Genomic DNA, 17820 nt, shown 5'->3' with positions numbered 1-17820 from the left:
ATTGAATAGTACAGTAAAATAAGTATTATTTTAAATGACATACAAAATGGTAGCTTCCTGTGATTAGTTAGAATCTGGCTTTCATAACAACCCAAACAAACCTCACCAAGGGTGTAAATGCTCCGGGGTTCGATTCAGCCGGACCAAACAAGGTTGGCGTGAATGCACACTAAGTGTCTCTTTGTCTTTGTCCCTGCATCAAGCATCCATTTCCATTTCCCTAGGGTTACCCGTGTTATCGGACTTCGACTTGAACTGTGTTTTCTTGGACTTTCTTGTCTTATGGATTTTGCTTCTCCCACTGGATGTGTTCGCCTTTGCTGGGCTAATTCTTTTGTTTTGAGCTGTGCCTGCCTGATCAAACCATAAGCCTCTTCCCAGAGATGCTAGTGTCCAAGTCAAGTTTTAAGTCTCAAGTCTCAAGCAACCATGTAATGTGCAATGCAACTAATGACAGCTCATGAACTACTGTAAGTCAAAATATCCACTAGACTCTCAAACCCAGTGTAACTTTAACTAAATAAAACTAACGTTGAATGATCAACAATAAATCTGTAGCTTGTTTGCAGCCAAAGTTAATAATTAACGTGATGGCAGGGACGTAAATGACTAATTAATCGACCACCACAAGTTTGGCAATCAAACAAACGCTCATTCATCTTTTCATGACAAACGACAGTTGGAGTTAACCTCCTGTAGCTAAAGCAAGAAGCAAGCTAACGTTAGATCGCCAATGCTGAGCTAAACATATTTACTAACCTGAGGTTAACTAAACTATTTTGCATTCGGCATTTCTTTCATTTGGGTCTTGTTGTAGGTATGAAAGTTTTTCAGCTGCCAGTGTGGTCAACATGTTTGTCCTCTCTAATGTGTGGCCGTGCGTAGCAGATATCTAGTATGTGTTACGTAGGTAGGTTAAAGGTAACGCAGGGAGGGGAATAACAGTAAGCTTATGAGACGTTTCCTAAAAATAAACATTGTTTACGATGAGTCTTAAGTCACTGTGTGTGCGACTTAAGTGACTCGAGTCAGATTCTCAAACTCGAGTCCCCATCTCTGCCTCTTCCTAGTCTGCATTTGAGACCAATTCCCAATGTTACTAGTTACCCTGCTTGCACCAGCCATGACAGACTGTAATTTGCAGTTCGTGACTCTGCTGTAGAACAATCGAAGCAAAACAAAAAAACAAACAAAAAAAAGACATTTTACTTGTTGGCTTTAGTTTGTTTTCCAGGCGTGTTTAATAATGTTGCACTTAATTAGATTTGGTTTTGTTTACAGGAAAAACTAATGCTACTACTGCCAAAACTGAACGAACCGATGTGTGTTTAAACATCCCCTCCAGACATATTTAACTGTCTCTCTTAACTGTCTCCCAATATTTTTACAGGGTTTATTACAAAGTAACTTTAATATGTAGTGTTTTATTTTTCCACGCGGGATAGGTTGCAGTAAAGCACAACATTTTACTGTGAACTAAAGAATGAATTATGTATGTATTAGTAGAGATAGTTATACTAAATATATATTCTCATCATCATTCATCTTTACATGTGAAACATTAACTACAATTATTGGTATGATTTCAGAGCTTGAGAATTGGCTTTAACTTCAGGTTGAGAAAGAAAATGAATCTGCTCATAATATCAGACCACCATTATATTTCCACATGCTTGAGTGGATAAAATTTATTGTTGCTGTGTAGTGTTCCATTGAAGTAAATAAATACATACTAAATGCAAACCTTGCTGTTATCTTGAAATACTGTATTGCATTAAGATTGAAGGTGAGCTGACTTATTAAACTATGCCATTATAATCTACTGAAACCAGCCTATATGCTGACATTGCATGTAGGAATTAGTTGTCTGCCATATGTATGTCTTCTGTTGATGCCTTTACACTGTTTATCATACAGCACAAGATATCTGGTACATGAGCCATCCATCCACCTCCTTTTATTGGCAGCTCATATGCAACATTTAGTGCTCTTCCCCAGAGACCTGGAGGGCTAATGAAAGATGTGATGTCTGAGTGACTCGGTAACTTAATCCTGAATATATGAGAGAACATTAATAATTTTATAATAATAAGCCCCTCCCACCTTTAAATGGCTTCTAGCCAGGCTTCTTCTCTTACTATGAGACATTAAGTTGGACTGAATTCAGTGACACATACATTAGCGCTGGTTTATTTAGAATTGTTGGGTGTTTGAAAATGCAACATTTCCCTTTGGAGATAATTTAAAAAATTTATTTTTGTTTGAAACTGTCAAACATTATGAGATACACATTTACATGTGGATACATTTGTGAAAAATCTTCTTTATGCAAAATTGGATTGCTGACCAGCAAAGTGGACAACTGATCCAGATTCCCAGTGCGTTAACTGGTTTATGGTGTTTAATTGCAGATTAGTTTGGTCATGTGCATTGTCAATAAATTACAATATTAACTAAAATGCTGAGGGCCTTTAGCCCAGTGCATTATTACCTGATCTGGAGGAATCAAGATCTAGTTAACTTACTACCTATAAGAGGGACATGTACAGGTGAGGTGGATTGAAAATTTTGTGACTATATTTGTCTGTCCATATGGGTTAGCCTTGTCACAGACTGCCAACCTATCCAGGGTCTATTTACACATTGCTATTTTTTTCATTTCCTTGTCCATCATTCTACAAGTAAGTGCATTTATGCACACTAGTGTCCTGGTTATGTTTAGGTTTTCTTGATATACTGGTTATGTGTTTGCATATATGTAAACATCACATTCTGGTTACAAAAATCTGGATGAGCCCTTATGCTGACTCTTGACTCTGGATTGTACATTGCTCACGATGTGCTTACTCATACAAAAAAACAAAATCACAATAATAAAAATAAGATAAAATCAGACACAGACTTCAGTGTAGACAACATAAATATACACACTATTAACAAAAACAATATAGACATATTGACAAATATTGCAGTGAGCAGAGTGCAAAGGATGCAAGAGTATGTACATGTCGTAGGTGGATGTAATATACAGGTACATATACATGCATACATGTACACAGTGCAATGAAGCATAGTGCAAAGGATGCTAGAATAAATAAGTATAAGCATTTTGTGCAGGAGTAATGACTTGAGGTAGGTGGATTTGTTATACAGTATCTACAATATGACAATATAACAGTATGAACAGCACTGAAATAGAGAATGGTGAGTAAATAATAAGTGTTAGCCAGTAAACAGGTGGCTGATTAGAGGCAAAGTTACTGGGTTATTGCACAAAAATTGTTCCTGACACTGTGTGTCAGAAATCAGCTGTTCATCAGAGTGATGGCTTTTGGGAAGAAACTGTTCCTAAGTCTGTTGGTTTTGGCGTACAGTGCTCTGTAGTGCCTACCAGAGGGGAGAAACTGGAACAGGTTGTGTCCGGGGTGAGATATATGATCAAAACCAGGATACTAATGTGAATGAAAACGGACGTAAAGAGACAACGTTAGCTGGATATTCAAGTGGGATCACTTTATCTAATGCAGACTAAAACATGGAAAGCCATTTCATTATTGCTCCTCAAAATGTCAGCTTTCTAGGTAAACTCTGCCCCACATTCAGCCTGGGGAAGTTTGTGCCAGACAAAATTGTACCAATGGACTTTTTCTATGTACGGTGAAGTATTCAGGGACCAACTGTTAACAGCAGTTGGTTATAATGTAATTCATCTTAAACAGCTTGTATTAAAAAATCAAATAAGCCAAATAAGTGCCTCCCCCCTACTAACGATCTATACTGTACATTAAAATTCTGAACCAGAACAGAAAGTTTCTTGTTCTCTCCATTTACACTCCCATCTTCAGCCATTACTGTCATCAGACTGGAGCTCTCTGACTTTGATAGTACATGAACATGTTCTGTGCTGAAGTGTTAAGTGCAGGAGGGAGTCAGTGACTGATGTGGAGAACTGCAACGCTCCCCAGTGTCAGGCAGTGATTGATGTTCAAAGAATAGTCCAAAAACCCATGACCAACTCGCCTCACAGCCAGAGGCACCTTACTCATCCCCCCATATGAAAGTGATATTTTCAAAGATATTAAATAATTATTATCTGCACCTATGTGTATGTCTCTGGTGTAATTAAATTCCCTTTATTTTTGAATAAAATTAATAAAACATTGAGAGATATTACAGTCCACCTTGTCATTGTGATTTTGACATTTGAAGAAAATTTGCATTTAGTTATTGCAGTTTTGGGTATGTATCAAAAATGCTCATAAGGATGCCCTCTGTTACATATATATATATATATATATATATATATATATATATATATATATATATATATATATATATTTAAAGAAATTCAATATAGTATTCTTCACTTTATATACAGATTTGCTAATTGTGTTGTTTTTGTCTCATGTACATCAGGCCATTTGTTCTCCCTGTTCCTCTTTATATTTGACCTTCATGTGCAAACAAACAAATCCATTTGTCTTCCCTGGAACAATGGGGGGTTGGGGATACAAAAAATATGTTATGGATAAATGAAATGCCTCTGTCAACAATGCTATTTTTACATGGGTGGTCGTTTCGATTAAAATGTCATTGCCTCTGTTCATTTTCTTTGATGTTTCTGTTGAACTTTACACAGTTGACTTGTTCTGTCCATAAAATATGAATTATCCTCACTGGCTTCACAAGACCTCCTTGTGTATCTGCATGCACACATGTGATTGCACACACAAGCAGACCCCACTGCTCCTCTGTGTTGTTTATAAGGGTTTGCAGAGGGACATTTCATGATGACATTCAGAAAAACTAGTTAACATGTAGTGTATGTCTACGGGAGAATTTGTATAAGGGCAATTTATTACAAATATGGAACATAATGGAATTGACAAGCCTCAGGGTCAAAAAAAGTTTACCTAAAAGTATACTTGGCTGAACACCAGTATGGGCTTTTTCTATGAGATTTGTGTTTTATTCATTTGAAAACAACTCTACTTTCTGAGCTTATCACACATTCAAAAGTTTTATCCAATTCTCCAGCTCCAAATGATTACTTGCAATTGTTGTGCTCATTGTTGAACACAATCCACAAAGTACATTAATTTACCCCGGGCACACAACTGTGAAAAAATAGAAATTAAAAATAGGACTGGATCCAATGATGGAATAAATGGAAAAACACTAAAGAGAGAATGATGAGAATGTTGTTGCATCCCTCAAGAGGGTGGCTGGAACAAATGGCTATGGCAGATATGGCTGAGAAGTCTTGAAAAGAAGAAGATTGACACAGGTAAGTGGTACTGCGCAAGCAGGGGTGCTGTGTCAATTAAGGTGCATAGAGGACTGCTGTCTGTCTGTGAGAAGCTCATTAACACCAAGGTCAGTTTCATCAGACCCCCAAGCTGTCGTTCTTCTCATATAACCAGCAGGGCTGGAAATAAGGCCAGAAAAAAAAGAAGCATACTGAGCATGTATTTGCAAACCTCAGGATTGCATGCAGATTCTGAATAACAGATGCAAATGCGGACAAAATAATAGCTGTTTAAAAAGCTTTCCTGAGAGGGATTTTGAAAATGTAACAGGTGCTTGTTAAAATTAATATTGCAATTGTGTTTATGCAAAACTGTTTTATCAATGATTGCAGCGGGTTCCAGCAATGGACTGGCAACCTGTCCAGGGTGTACCCTGCCTTTCGCCCAGTGTCAGCTGGGATAGGCTCCAGCCCCCCAGCGACCCTGTAAGCGGTTGACGATGGATGGATGAATGGATGCACTGGGTTCCACGAGATTTAAATGTCTGAATAATTATCTTTACTTCCACAACCTGTCTACTGAAGCAAACTTACCTAAGTTATATAACTAGCATGCCTCCCCAGAAATGAAAGACTAATAGATTGGTTCTCACAATCCCATGCACACAGTCTTCTCCCCAAATGTTCTTTCTACATATTTCTACATTGTGGGCCTTTTATTTACCATTATTGTGCCGTGATGTGTGCATACATTACTGAACACACAGTGTGAAAAAGCCATAATGGAAACTTAAATCCATTGATACAAAGTGAGATTAACTGTCTATGATGCCAAGCACAGTGTCAGCTGCAGTTTAACCCCTTTCCTTTAACCTCCACATCAAGCATGTGGGGGAGAAACAGTTAATTGCCTGAGTGAGCCTTTGTGGTTGGTGCACAAGCAGGCAGAGTGCCTTTATCGCTGATTGTTGGTCGTTCAGCAGCCATTGTTTCCCTATATCTTCTGACACCAAGCCCTTTTCTGTCTCTTCCCTGTTATTGGAAAGCACTGATGGGAAATATATAACAGCTTGACACAGTAACTACCAACTCCATGCCCGTACCCTAGCTCTCAACTCAACTGTCAAGATGTAAAAGACAAAAAACTTGTTACTGTGCTAAGGTGCATGGCTATAGCTCAATTTGTTTGCAGGAGACAGACATTCAAAGAGTGAGAATCACCTGACTGCATCCCTTTGCTCTGTTTGCTCTTTCTCTGAATTGTCACTCAACCTCTTTCCCTGCCCTCCCGCTAGTTTTGCTTCTCTCTATGGATATTCCTGAACGGTTTGTGCCTACAGGCAGTCGTTCCACTTGTTTATCCCTTTCTCTTTCAATAAGAGAAGGTGGAGGACAGATTCAATCTCTAGTCGACAGTACAGCCAAACCCATTCTTTTTTTGATTTCATCAGGCAAGTCTGTGCTTCTCTCTTATTTCAAACCAAAAATATACAGATACTTTATATACTTTAAACTGCAGGGTTAAAACACAATGATTTATACCAATAAAGTCAAACTACTGTCCAATTTAATAATAATAATAATACATTTTATTTCTATAGTGCTTTTCAGGACACTCAAAGACACTTTACAATGAGATCAGTAGATATGTCCATTTAAAAATAAATAAAATACATAAACACAACATGAAATACATAAAAGCCTAGGGGAGACCATGTAAATAACAATTAGCAGCAGGTGCAGTGTAACATTATTCAAGGTTAAAAGCTAGTCTAAAGAGGTGGGTTTTGATGAGTGATTTGAAAGAGTCCAGGTCACTACATTCTCGGATGTGTATGGGTAAGCAGTTCCAGAGGGAGGGGCTGCAATGGTGAAAGCTCTGTTGCCCCGGGTACAGTGCTTGTTCCTGAGTGGCGGGGAGAGGAGGTTTGTGTCGGAATTCATTGTTTTCAGTCACGTGACACGGGTGTTGACCTGGAGGGCAAAACAACAGACCAAGATAGCGACTCACACCGGACTCCCTGGTAGAGATGCTGCAAAAGCAGTCAAAATTTTTTTTGATCACCTCTCAACTCAAGAAAAAGACAACAACTGCAAGAGTTGGGCACTTGTCATCCATATACAGCACCCGCTACTGTATTTCTGCCGTTAAAAACTGCCAGGTCCCTGCCAGCGCTCAGCTGTGGTAATGTTTACGTTTACCTAATAGGGAATCCCTCACCTAAAACAGCTCAGGCTTGTCTCCTCGTCAATTACTGCATCCGAAAGCACAACAATCATCCAGCATTTTGTCTACGCAAAAGGGCAGCGGAAAATAACGTCTATTTGCCCTCCAAGCGGACGTTTTCCTTGGAATGTGACGTCACGTGAAAACTATGAATAGGGAGCTAGTGAAGATTGGGTTCATAGAGTTTTGGATGTATTGAAGTTTATTTAGGGCTTTGGCAGATGAACCATAGAGGATGCTATTGCAGTAGTCAGTTCTGGATGTATTGAAGGCGTGGATCAAGGTTTTGGCAGCAGAGAAGGTGAGTGATGGGCAGAAGCGGGCAATGTTTTTGAGGCAGTCCTGGTGATATGGTTGATTTGACATTCAAAAGTGAGGATGCTGATGACTCCAAGGTTGCGGATGTGTGGGGATGGAGACAGGGTGGAGTTGTTGATGGAGGGCCTGAAGTTGTTGGTGTTTTTTGTGAGTGATTTGGGGCCGATGATAATCATGTCAGATTACAGATTACATTTTAGGAAGTTGGTTTGCATCCAGGTTTGTTTATTGGTGAAGCAGTTGGTCAGAGTTGCAGAGGTAACTGTGGTGAGGGATTTGGTGGAAATGTAGATATGGACATCATTGGTGTAGTAGTTGAAGTGGAGACCATATCTACGTATGATATTTCCGAGTGGCAGGATGTAGATGATGAACAGGAGAGGACCAAGCACCAAACCTTGGGGAACACCTTGTGACAGAGGAGCAATGGAGGAGGTGCAGTTATTGATATTGATGAACTGTTGTCTGTTGGTGAGATATGACCGAAGCCAGCTGAGTGCGGTGCCAGTGATGTTGGAGTAGGATTCCAGTCGGGAGAGAAAAGTGGAGTGGTTGACGAATTTGATGACTTTGAGGAGGGCTGTTTCAGTGCTGTCTTGTGAGCAGAATCCAGATTGAAATGGTTCGAAGTGGTTGTTAGAGGTGAGGTGGGTTTGAATTTGAGCAGCGACAACACGTTCCAGAATTTTGGAAGGAAGGGGAGATTGGAGATGGGTCAGAAGTTGAAAATGATGTCGGGGCTGAGACCAGCTTACTCTTACATAACCATTACTTCTGAGTATGTTATCAAACTACTGAAAATACAAAAGAGACACAAGAAAAAGAACAAATAACAGAATAAATGACAGATGTCAAGAAAACAAAATGGTCAAGAAAACGAGACTGTAAAATAAGAAGGTCAAGGAATAAAATGTTATAGTACAGCTTTTTAAAAATACCAATGTTTAATTAAAATCGTTGATAATTTTAAGCATTGTAGCATTGACTCAACATCAATAAGTGTTTGATTGATTGATCTTCTGGACTTTGTTCCAGATATGTGCAGCACAGTGGCTAAATGCAGCTATGTCATGTTCAGGTTTCATTCTGGGAACAGTAAGAGCACGAGGATAGGCTGACTTGCTGGTTTGATGTTTTAGAGGAAGATCAGAAATGTGATCTTACAGTGGCAGTAGTTTAATATTTGACAGACTGGAAAACCCTTGCAGAGATTTGAGGAGGTAGCAAAAGCTTTGCTTGATGTTGGCAGCAGAGGAAAGGTCATACCATCACTGACAAAATCAATGTTTCTCCCTTTTAGGAAGAAAACAGCACAAACGTGGCAGTTTAGAAACCTCAAGATACTTCCATCAGAGTCAAACGAAAAAGCAAATGACTGAATGGATAACCTATATCACGGTGAAGTTCCCAAATTATATTAAAAGGATCTAATAGGCCAAAAAAACTTACATCAGGTGGTATCTTTGACAAATTCGTCTCTAAGATTGGGCGTGAATTACATTGTTGTCTGTGGTACAGCTTTGAAACATCATATTTATTAAAAAATTTTTTACATAATCTCTTTGCAGAAATGATATCCCAGTTACTCCACAGACAATGACAACAATTTTCTTTGAAATTACTTTATCCGAAATAAATTGTCCCAATTAGGTCTTTTCAGAGTAAGATCTGTGGTATTGTTGCAGAGATTTTTCTTTTTGATTTCTACAGTCCATTTAGTGTTTTGGGCACCATGAACAAAATAACGTTCACCTCCACCGTGGCAGGAGAGGTTGATAGGGATATTCATTTCATTTGAATCATTTCTTGAGTTGATGGTTCAAAATGTTTCACGTTGTCACATACTGTACATCTTTAAAGCGAAATCAGCAAGGTGAAATGCTCAAAAAGCAAAGGAAGCAATCTAGCAGAACTGTCTTATGCTCCAAACTGAAGCATGAAAGAAGTGGGTCACAGCTGGAGTGCTGACATCTCAGCAGCTGGTTAGAAAACACAAAGTAAGTTGTGCTGATCATAATTATGATCATTAGAAATCTTTGAGAACAAAAACTGAGTGAGGCAATTTCTGCATCTTCCACTGTACAGTTAAATGACCCCTTCTAATTTTCAATGTACATAATATAGAGGCTCAAAACTGGATACAGTGTTAGAGGTTAGCATCCTTCATTCTCACAACAATTCATTTCTAATGATTTCATTATTCTTTTGATGCCTCCCTTCTCCAGTCTTACCCCAGAGGCTCACCATTCTGCCTTTAAATGGAACACTGATTGTTTTTCATGTTTATTCACAACCCACGGGTCAGCAGCCTCCCATAATCTGCTGTTTCTTCCAAGGACAATTTGGGGGATATCATGAATAAAAATGATCTTAATAATATCGCAGTGAAAGGACCCATGGCAACTATGAATACCATTAGAGCTTGATCAGAGGCCGTTAGAGCCATATTTATATGGCCAGAGCAACAGTATAGGGCCTGCATGAATGACTCTGCAATCTGCCTGTTTACACTCTTTTGTCATTGGTTCTTTCATATATTTTGCCATATTCACAGTACTGTATGCCATTAGATGTTTGTTTTTTTATTATAGTATAAAGGACTTTTGATCCCTAGAGGCCTTGTTATGTGTATTTGTATTAGATAAAGTATCCATCTTACTTCTCCGGGTTACCTCAGACTGATAATATGGAAACAGAAAGTCACTGTGTCTTTGGAAATATCTTTACTGTGAAGCAAGCTGCATGGAGCAGTCACAGCAATCTCCCTGCCTTCAATACCCTTGACCTAGATGGCGAAACTTCCCGGGGAGCAGAGAATTAAAAGTGAGAGAAAAATACAATTATGTGCAGGAAAAAAACATGTTAGGTGATCAAATATAGTATTTTCCTTGAACTGTGGGGTAAGGGGATGACTGTTCTCACAACATTAACATAAAGAACAGTAAAGACTATATTCTAAGGGATATGTTCTACCTGTGGAATCTCCCAGGGAAAGAACAGTTACCACAAAGGTTATCAGGACCTTACAAATTACACATAGTGTGTCACAGTGCCTTGATTCTGACATTCTGGCTGGGTGGAGTTAAGCTTGAGAGCTATTATTATGCATGGGTTAGAGTTTTAACATTGACCATGGTTGATTTCTCTTAATATGGTATGAAATTAATCCTGAGGTCTAGGTCAACCTGTCCCGACATCTTTGTCATGTTCATATTTTTTTTTTCTTTTAAGTTTTCCTGCTTGTACTCTTGTAATATTTTGTATGATTTACGTCCTCTTCTCTTGACTTTGAGGTTTTTATTTTAATGAATCAAGGTGCAATGCACAAAGCACAGCCAACTGTGCCTTGGCAATGGGGTGGGATGACAAAGAATCCATTATCATACATTATGTGTGGTTGTGTTAGGGTTTGTAACAATCATGGCCAATCACATTGGTACCATTCACCCCCTTAAAAGCTGCGTTGTCCACCCAGAATGCACTTTTGGCTTGGTAAAGGAGTAGACAGCCCAGGAAACTCACAAATTAACAATTGAAAAAATGTATATGTTAGCACAGATATGCCAAGGGATGCAGATTGTATTTCTTTTTAAGTCAATTTATGTTTTTAGATTAACATTGCCACAATTTCTAACTCACTATCAGTATTTTTACACATACAGCACTGGAGCTACCCAAGACTGTGTGTCTGAGCCCCTTCCTGTATACCCTCAACACACTTATGAGCCCCTCCCCCATTACACATTATTTCACATATTCAGATGACGCAACCATACATACAGCCATACTTCTCAAGGACAATAACTCAGTCATGCATATCAGCAATCTATCTCCTACTTCACTCAGTGGTGCACAGAGAATCAACTACTACTGAATGTCACCAAGAGTAAGGAACTCCTCATTAAAACCTACAATAAACCCAATACTGCCACATTTCCATCAGCAGTGAGCCAGTTGAGATGGTGGAGAGTTTTAAGTATCTTGAATCACCCTTGACAATAAACTCAGCTTTGAACATCAGACTACTGACATCCATAAATGCTGCCAAGATAGGCTCTCTGCCACCTGGAATCTCATGGCACTTTTAGTCACACCCTACCTTCTGCTCCTCCTGTGCAGGAGGACCACGCCACCACGCTCACTGTCACCAAGAGGAACAAACTCCTCAAAATCACACACAATGCCTCTAATGTCATTGATCTCCCTACTCCCAACGTCCCAGCCCTCATTGGCACTGCCTATAAACACACAGCGCGCTTCCCATTGCACACTGCCCCAGCCGGCCCCTGAACACATGCTTCACTTCACTCTACACGCTACAGTAAGAGCTTTGTGCCTTCTTCAATCACTGCGCTTAACAAACTGGTAGCAATAACACTAAAATGGACTGATGTTCTTGTGTCTGTTCCTTTTGTCTACGTTGCTGTCTTAGTTGTTCCTTTATTGTTCTTATTTGTGTACAGCAGAGGTGGGTAGAGTTGTTAAAAAATGTACTCAAAACAAAGTACGGTTGCAAAAACAAGTACTAAAGTAGAAGTAAAAGGGGTCATCAAAATAACTACTTGAGCAAGAATACAAAAGCATTTGCTAAAAAATTTACTTGAGTAGACAGAGACTTAGTGAGTAACCTAAGAAATAAAAAACGTTTTTTTTGATGTGGATGTGACTAGAATTATTTCAGATGGTCTTCTTCAGGTGAAGGTAAAGAAGTGAATATACACTTATTTGGGATGAAATTACAAGTCATCATCTCCCGATTAGATAACCTTCCACATTTACACCAGGACAATATTCCCAGTGTGTATCCATCACATTTGATTACAAAATATTGCATTAATATTATATTCTGTTAGTATTCCAATAAGTAAAGATTGTTTAAAAATATGAATTATTTTCTTGTTGTCTGTGATATTAAATTATTATTTGGCAAACAAATCAAATTAGGAGATAATGCTGTGATGTTTCATAATTTGTTGCCTATTAAATACAGTTGTGTTCACTTTTACCTGAGGAAGATCATTTGTGGTTGAAACATTATATCCACATGAAATAAGAGTAGTTTGTCTTTTTGTGTGCGTAATTTGGTCTCTCTTCATCATGCTACACCAATGAGCATGACTAGTTAAATGTAGACTGCTCGTACACTGTTAGCTTGAATATTTACATTAAGGCAGAAAGCAGGAGGGGTTTTGAAGCATAAAATACTATGTGCAGCTATTCATTATTAAACAGTAGTTGGGGTATATTATATTAAACAGACACTGCTCTCTGTCTGCTCAGTGTCAGCACGGTGTAGCCTACTGACTTCCCAACTGAAATCCGCTGCACCAGCCCCATCTCATCCCAGGGCGTCAGATAGTCACGCTTTCAGCCTGACAAAGCATCGATATCGGAAGCACATGGGATGAGACCGGGCTGGTCGCATGGTGCGCAGAATTTTTAATCAGTAGCCTAAATAATAGCTGCTAGTGTTATTTGAAAGCCATACTACCACGATATATAGGTTCAGCCATTATTCTGCTCTAACAGAGTCACGTGGATGCGTGACTGTGGTAAATAAATAAGTAGCGAAGTAGTGCGATGAATGTATCCAGAGCGGAGTGGAAGTAATGATTTTTCTCTATCTATCTACTCTCTATCAATCTACTCAAGTAAGAGTAAAAGTATGATGCCTTAAAAGTACTCTGACGAATAACATTTAGTCAAAAAAGTTACTTGAGTATATGTTACGAAGTAAAATATACTCACCATACTCACCATATACTCACCTCTGGTGTTCAGGTGTGCAGTGGGGGACCCCCAAACAATGAGGCAGAGACGTCAATGTCAACAAAACGCAAGAATTAAACTGCTATGGGTTATTTTCATCTTTAGGATGATTTATTCCGCCTAGCTCTGGCCCACCAAAGACAAGAGTTACTTGTAAAGCTGGCTAATGAAAAGGTGTACGTTTTGACAGCTATTTCGTAAATTCAGTATAATTAAGGGCTGTCTACGGTGTCAAGAGGCATCCAGTTGAACCCTAAAGAGAGACAAATATAAAACCCAGTTCACGGCAAGTTTATAGGTTGGTCTGTCCGGTTAGCCTGTCTGCATTAATTATTTAGTAATTAGCTACATGTAATTGCTTTCTGACACCTAGGATTACAATGTCTTTGTAATGCATTAGCTTTCTCAATTATAGCAGGGTGCTGGATAAGCCTGCACTTGATGAGGCTTATCTTTTCATTTTCTTTCTCTTTAGCCCCCACTCCCCATTACCCTAACTTCAACATGCTCTCCATCCTCCTCTCCTTTGGTTTTTCACAAGAGGGTAGGCTGAGCCATAGCAGTTAGCCAGCATGTGATGTTAGAATAAGGCAAATGATACCCCACGTGCCTCTGATCTGTGAGCCAGGGCCTCTTAGTCTTTTATAAGGTCCAATGCCACTCATTACATTTGCAGTAAACAAGTGCACTTCTGGATGTGTTTTCACACATGCAGCATAGACGCTTTCGCAAATCTGCTCATCTTTTCATTCTAGCTGCACTGTATTTGCAGACTGAGACCTTGAAGCCCAGACTTGGATCTCATATCTTTAGGAATATTCACCCCGACTTCAGGCCAAACAGAGACAGTTGATTATCAGAGTAGCCTTGGGATGGATTGGGGAACTGCAGAAAAAGGCCCATGGAGGCGATAAGCCGGGGTTTTGTGAGTTAGTAGAGCAGTCCAACGTACCCTAGAGGGATATGTGAATATGGTATGTGTGTTTATATGTGTGCACATACAGGCTTGTGGCTTGTGTGTTTCAAAAGTGTATATGTATTTATGATGTTTGGGTGTGTACAGTGTGTGAATTTAAGGCTTTGTCACGTATATGTATGGCATGTCCAGAAGGATTTGAATGTTCTTTTGTAAGCCACGAGCTGTGCTGGAAGGGGAAAGGGAGGAAAAGAAGTGACCAGCCTCAAAAATCTTCTTTCAAGGCACATGGGTAACTTGGACACACTGTCCTTTCAGTCTTGGTGTCACGGGATAGAATACCCTAGTTTTGACTGCTAGTGCATCACTATTCTCAACCTTCGCTCTGTACAGACACATTTTGCCTGCACACATGAGAAAACATATTTAGGAATATACAGTACTGTGCAAAAGTTTTAGGCAGGCATGGAAAAAAAAAGGAATATGTTAATAAATTAGATCGATCAATTAAGAAAATACCATGTGTGAACAGAAGAAAAATCTAAATCTAATCAATATTCAATCACTCTTTGCCTTCAAAACAACATTGATTCTTCTAGGTTTATTTGCATAAAGTCAGGGATTTTGAGGCATATCTTCAAGTGCATGATTAAACAATTATACCAAGCAGCTGCTAATGATTACCAATCTAGGTTAGTTTAGGTTAGGTTGAACTTTATTGTCCCTGAAGGGAAATTTAGCTTGGGCACAGTGCATTGTTGCTTCATAAAAAAACAAAAAACATCACACATCACACAACACATCACATTGCATCAACAAGAACCTAAGAGGCATTGACATGGTGTATTGCTTAACAAGAGACATAAAAACAAAAGAAAGAAGGACGTTGTTGACAACATGGTGCCATCTAACATTGAACCAATATACTCTATCTATATCTATCACAATATGTAGGTTGAAACACAATAATAAACTGAAACAGAAACAGCTGTGTAGGAGGATTACAGTTGGAACAGAGGAACAACCAAACTCAGTTTCAGACAAGGTAGTTATTCTGTTAGTCTGCATCAGCAAGGTCTCTTCCAGGCAGACATTTCAATACAGACAGGGGTTTCCAGATGTACTGTTCAAGCTTTTTTGAAGAAGCACAAAGAAATGGGTTACATTGAGGACTGTGGATGCAATGGTCAGCCAAGGAAACTTACTGCAGCAGATGAAAGACACATCAAGCTTGCCTTCCTTTGCAATTGTAAGATGTCCAGCAGTGCCATCAGCTCACAACTGCAGAAAACAGTAGGACCCTGGTACACCCATCCACTTTCCGGAGAAGTCTGGTCAGAAGTGGCCTTCATGAAAGACTTGGCGGCAAAAAGCCGTACCTCCGACATAGAAAAAAAGTCCAAGTGACTTAACTATGCACAATAAGACGGGAACTGGAGAGCAGAAAAATGGCAGAAAAGACAAAATGAATGAAATATTTGGCTGTAGCAGAAGGCAGTTTGTTCACAGGAGAGCGGTACAAGAATGAGTGTCAGGCAGCAGTGAAGCATGGTAGAGGTTCCTTGCAAGTTTGGGGCTGCATTTCTGCAAATGGAGTTAGGGATTTGGTCAGAATTAATATTCTAAATGGCCAACAATTTTTTGTGCATCTGGTTTTATTTTGGAATGTTTTATTTGTGTACTGTATTTTTATTGCATGTAGAGTGGTGTTTTAGCATGTTGTGTTTTAACTATTGATGTGTTTTAATTTATTTTACTAACTGGCTTGTATGTCCCTGAACGCCACACACCTCCACTGACGTCACAAAATTAAACAATTAGCAACAGGTGCGGACACCAGAAACAGATTGGACAGGACTTTTTAAGCAGAGCCATCAGAGGTGGAAGGAGGGCAAAGAACGATACAGAGGGACACAGGGAGACACAGCAGGGAGCCAGTGCTTCCTTGTTGTAGAGACGAGCGGCGGAGACCGAAAGGGCTGACGGAGCGAGCCATGGAAGAGCAACGCGACCCGTGGAACCACTGACGTGGGGACTGAGGAACCGACTGAAGTGCAATTTATACTTCTGCGTCAAATCGACGGCGTAGCCTCTGCATAGCCCCCTAACCAGCCTGACGTGCACCTCCTCTTTTACTAGCAGCCAAAACAGCGGCTGTAACACGATGGATCAATATATTTGACAGTCACAACCCGAGCGAAATGACTCGTTTCACTATCAGAATGTGATCCACTCGGTCGATAACATTTGAAAAGGCTACACCAGCCGCACTTATACAATTTTACCCCCATTCAAGTTAGCGGAGGGATAACCGGAAGTTAGACTGCTCGGCTGGCAGAAGTCAACACAGTGGACACTGTAGCGCTACTGCCGACTAGCGTTTGTGGGTATAATTGCAGAATGACGGACACACCTACACACAAGTATAAATGCCTGGTTAAGTGCGTAGCCTACGGCGTAGCTATGCACGTAGACCCTACGCAGAGTATAAGTCAAGCTTGAGTGACTGTTGCCCCGCTGCCGAGAGCTGGCGAATTACTATTTATTCCCCTTTTGTATAGCTCTCTTTTTAACTTGTGTCAGCACATTGATTTTAGTTAGGCCTTTTTAAACTTGTATTATTTTTGATTGTAGAAATAAAATGTTAAATTTATTTTAGCCTGTGTGGTTTCTGCTCTGCTCTAACCCCGATTTAAAAGAACCTGTGTGCATGTGAGTCCTAGGCCTCAGAGAGCTATTCCCTAGGTGGCGCTGTCAGCGTTTCCTTTTTAAATATATTTCTACTTAAAGCTTTTAATTGAACTTTATCAGAACAGCCACACTCTTTTATGCAGAGAAAAGAGGTGGATGCAAATCTCAGCAGGTAGCCTACAACATCTGTCTATCTTGTCGTTAGTGCAGCACTGCAAGCAGCTGACGAGAAACTGCTTCTTTCAATTAAGGAAAATCTCAAAACTTAGAAATATAGTTTCAAGAAATGATTTGGAGCTAATCATTCACGCCTTTGTGTCGTCGCGGTTAGACTATTGTAATAGTTTATTTTTATGCCTAAACCAGAAGGAGCTTTCTCGACTGCAATTAGTACAAAACTCTGCAGCCAGAATTTTAACACGTACTAATAGGAGGTCTCACATATCACCAATCCTAAAAGAACTTCATTGGCTACCAGTGTCTTATAGGATAAATTTTAAAATTTTGGTTTTAGTTTTCAGAGCTTTACATGGCCAGGCTCCACCCTATATTAGTGACCTGATTCAGCGTTATACCCCTGTGCGTGCTCTGAGGTCTGTGGATCAGAACCTGCTGACGGTTCCACGCACTCGCTACCGTACTAGAGGTGAC

At 39.6% G+C, this 17820-nt stretch overlaps 1 long non-coding RNA gene across 1 annotated transcript in view; it reads left to right on the top strand.

Annotated features, from left to right (window-relative positions):
- Nucleotides 1-17380: 17380 nt before the first annotated feature.
- The window catches only part of LOC123961122, a 1001-nt gene continuing 561 nt past the window's right edge, over nt 17381-17820 (top strand). The window contains exon 1 of the long non-coding RNA XR_006822659.1: nt 17381-17815. This is a non-coding gene — a long non-coding RNA (uncharacterized LOC123961122). The remainder of the gene's footprint in view (nt 17816-17820) is intronic.

This window comes from Micropterus dolomieu, linkage group LG22 (genome assembly GCF_021292245.1).
Source record: "Micropterus dolomieu isolate WLL.071019.BEF.003 ecotype Adirondacks linkage group LG22, ASM2129224v1, whole genome shotgun sequence".
Lineage (NCBI taxonomy): Eukaryota > Metazoa > Chordata > Actinopteri > Centrarchiformes > Centrarchidae > Micropterus > Micropterus dolomieu.
Note: the sequence above shows the minus strand (reverse complement) of the source record. Positions and strands in the feature narration are given on the sequence as shown.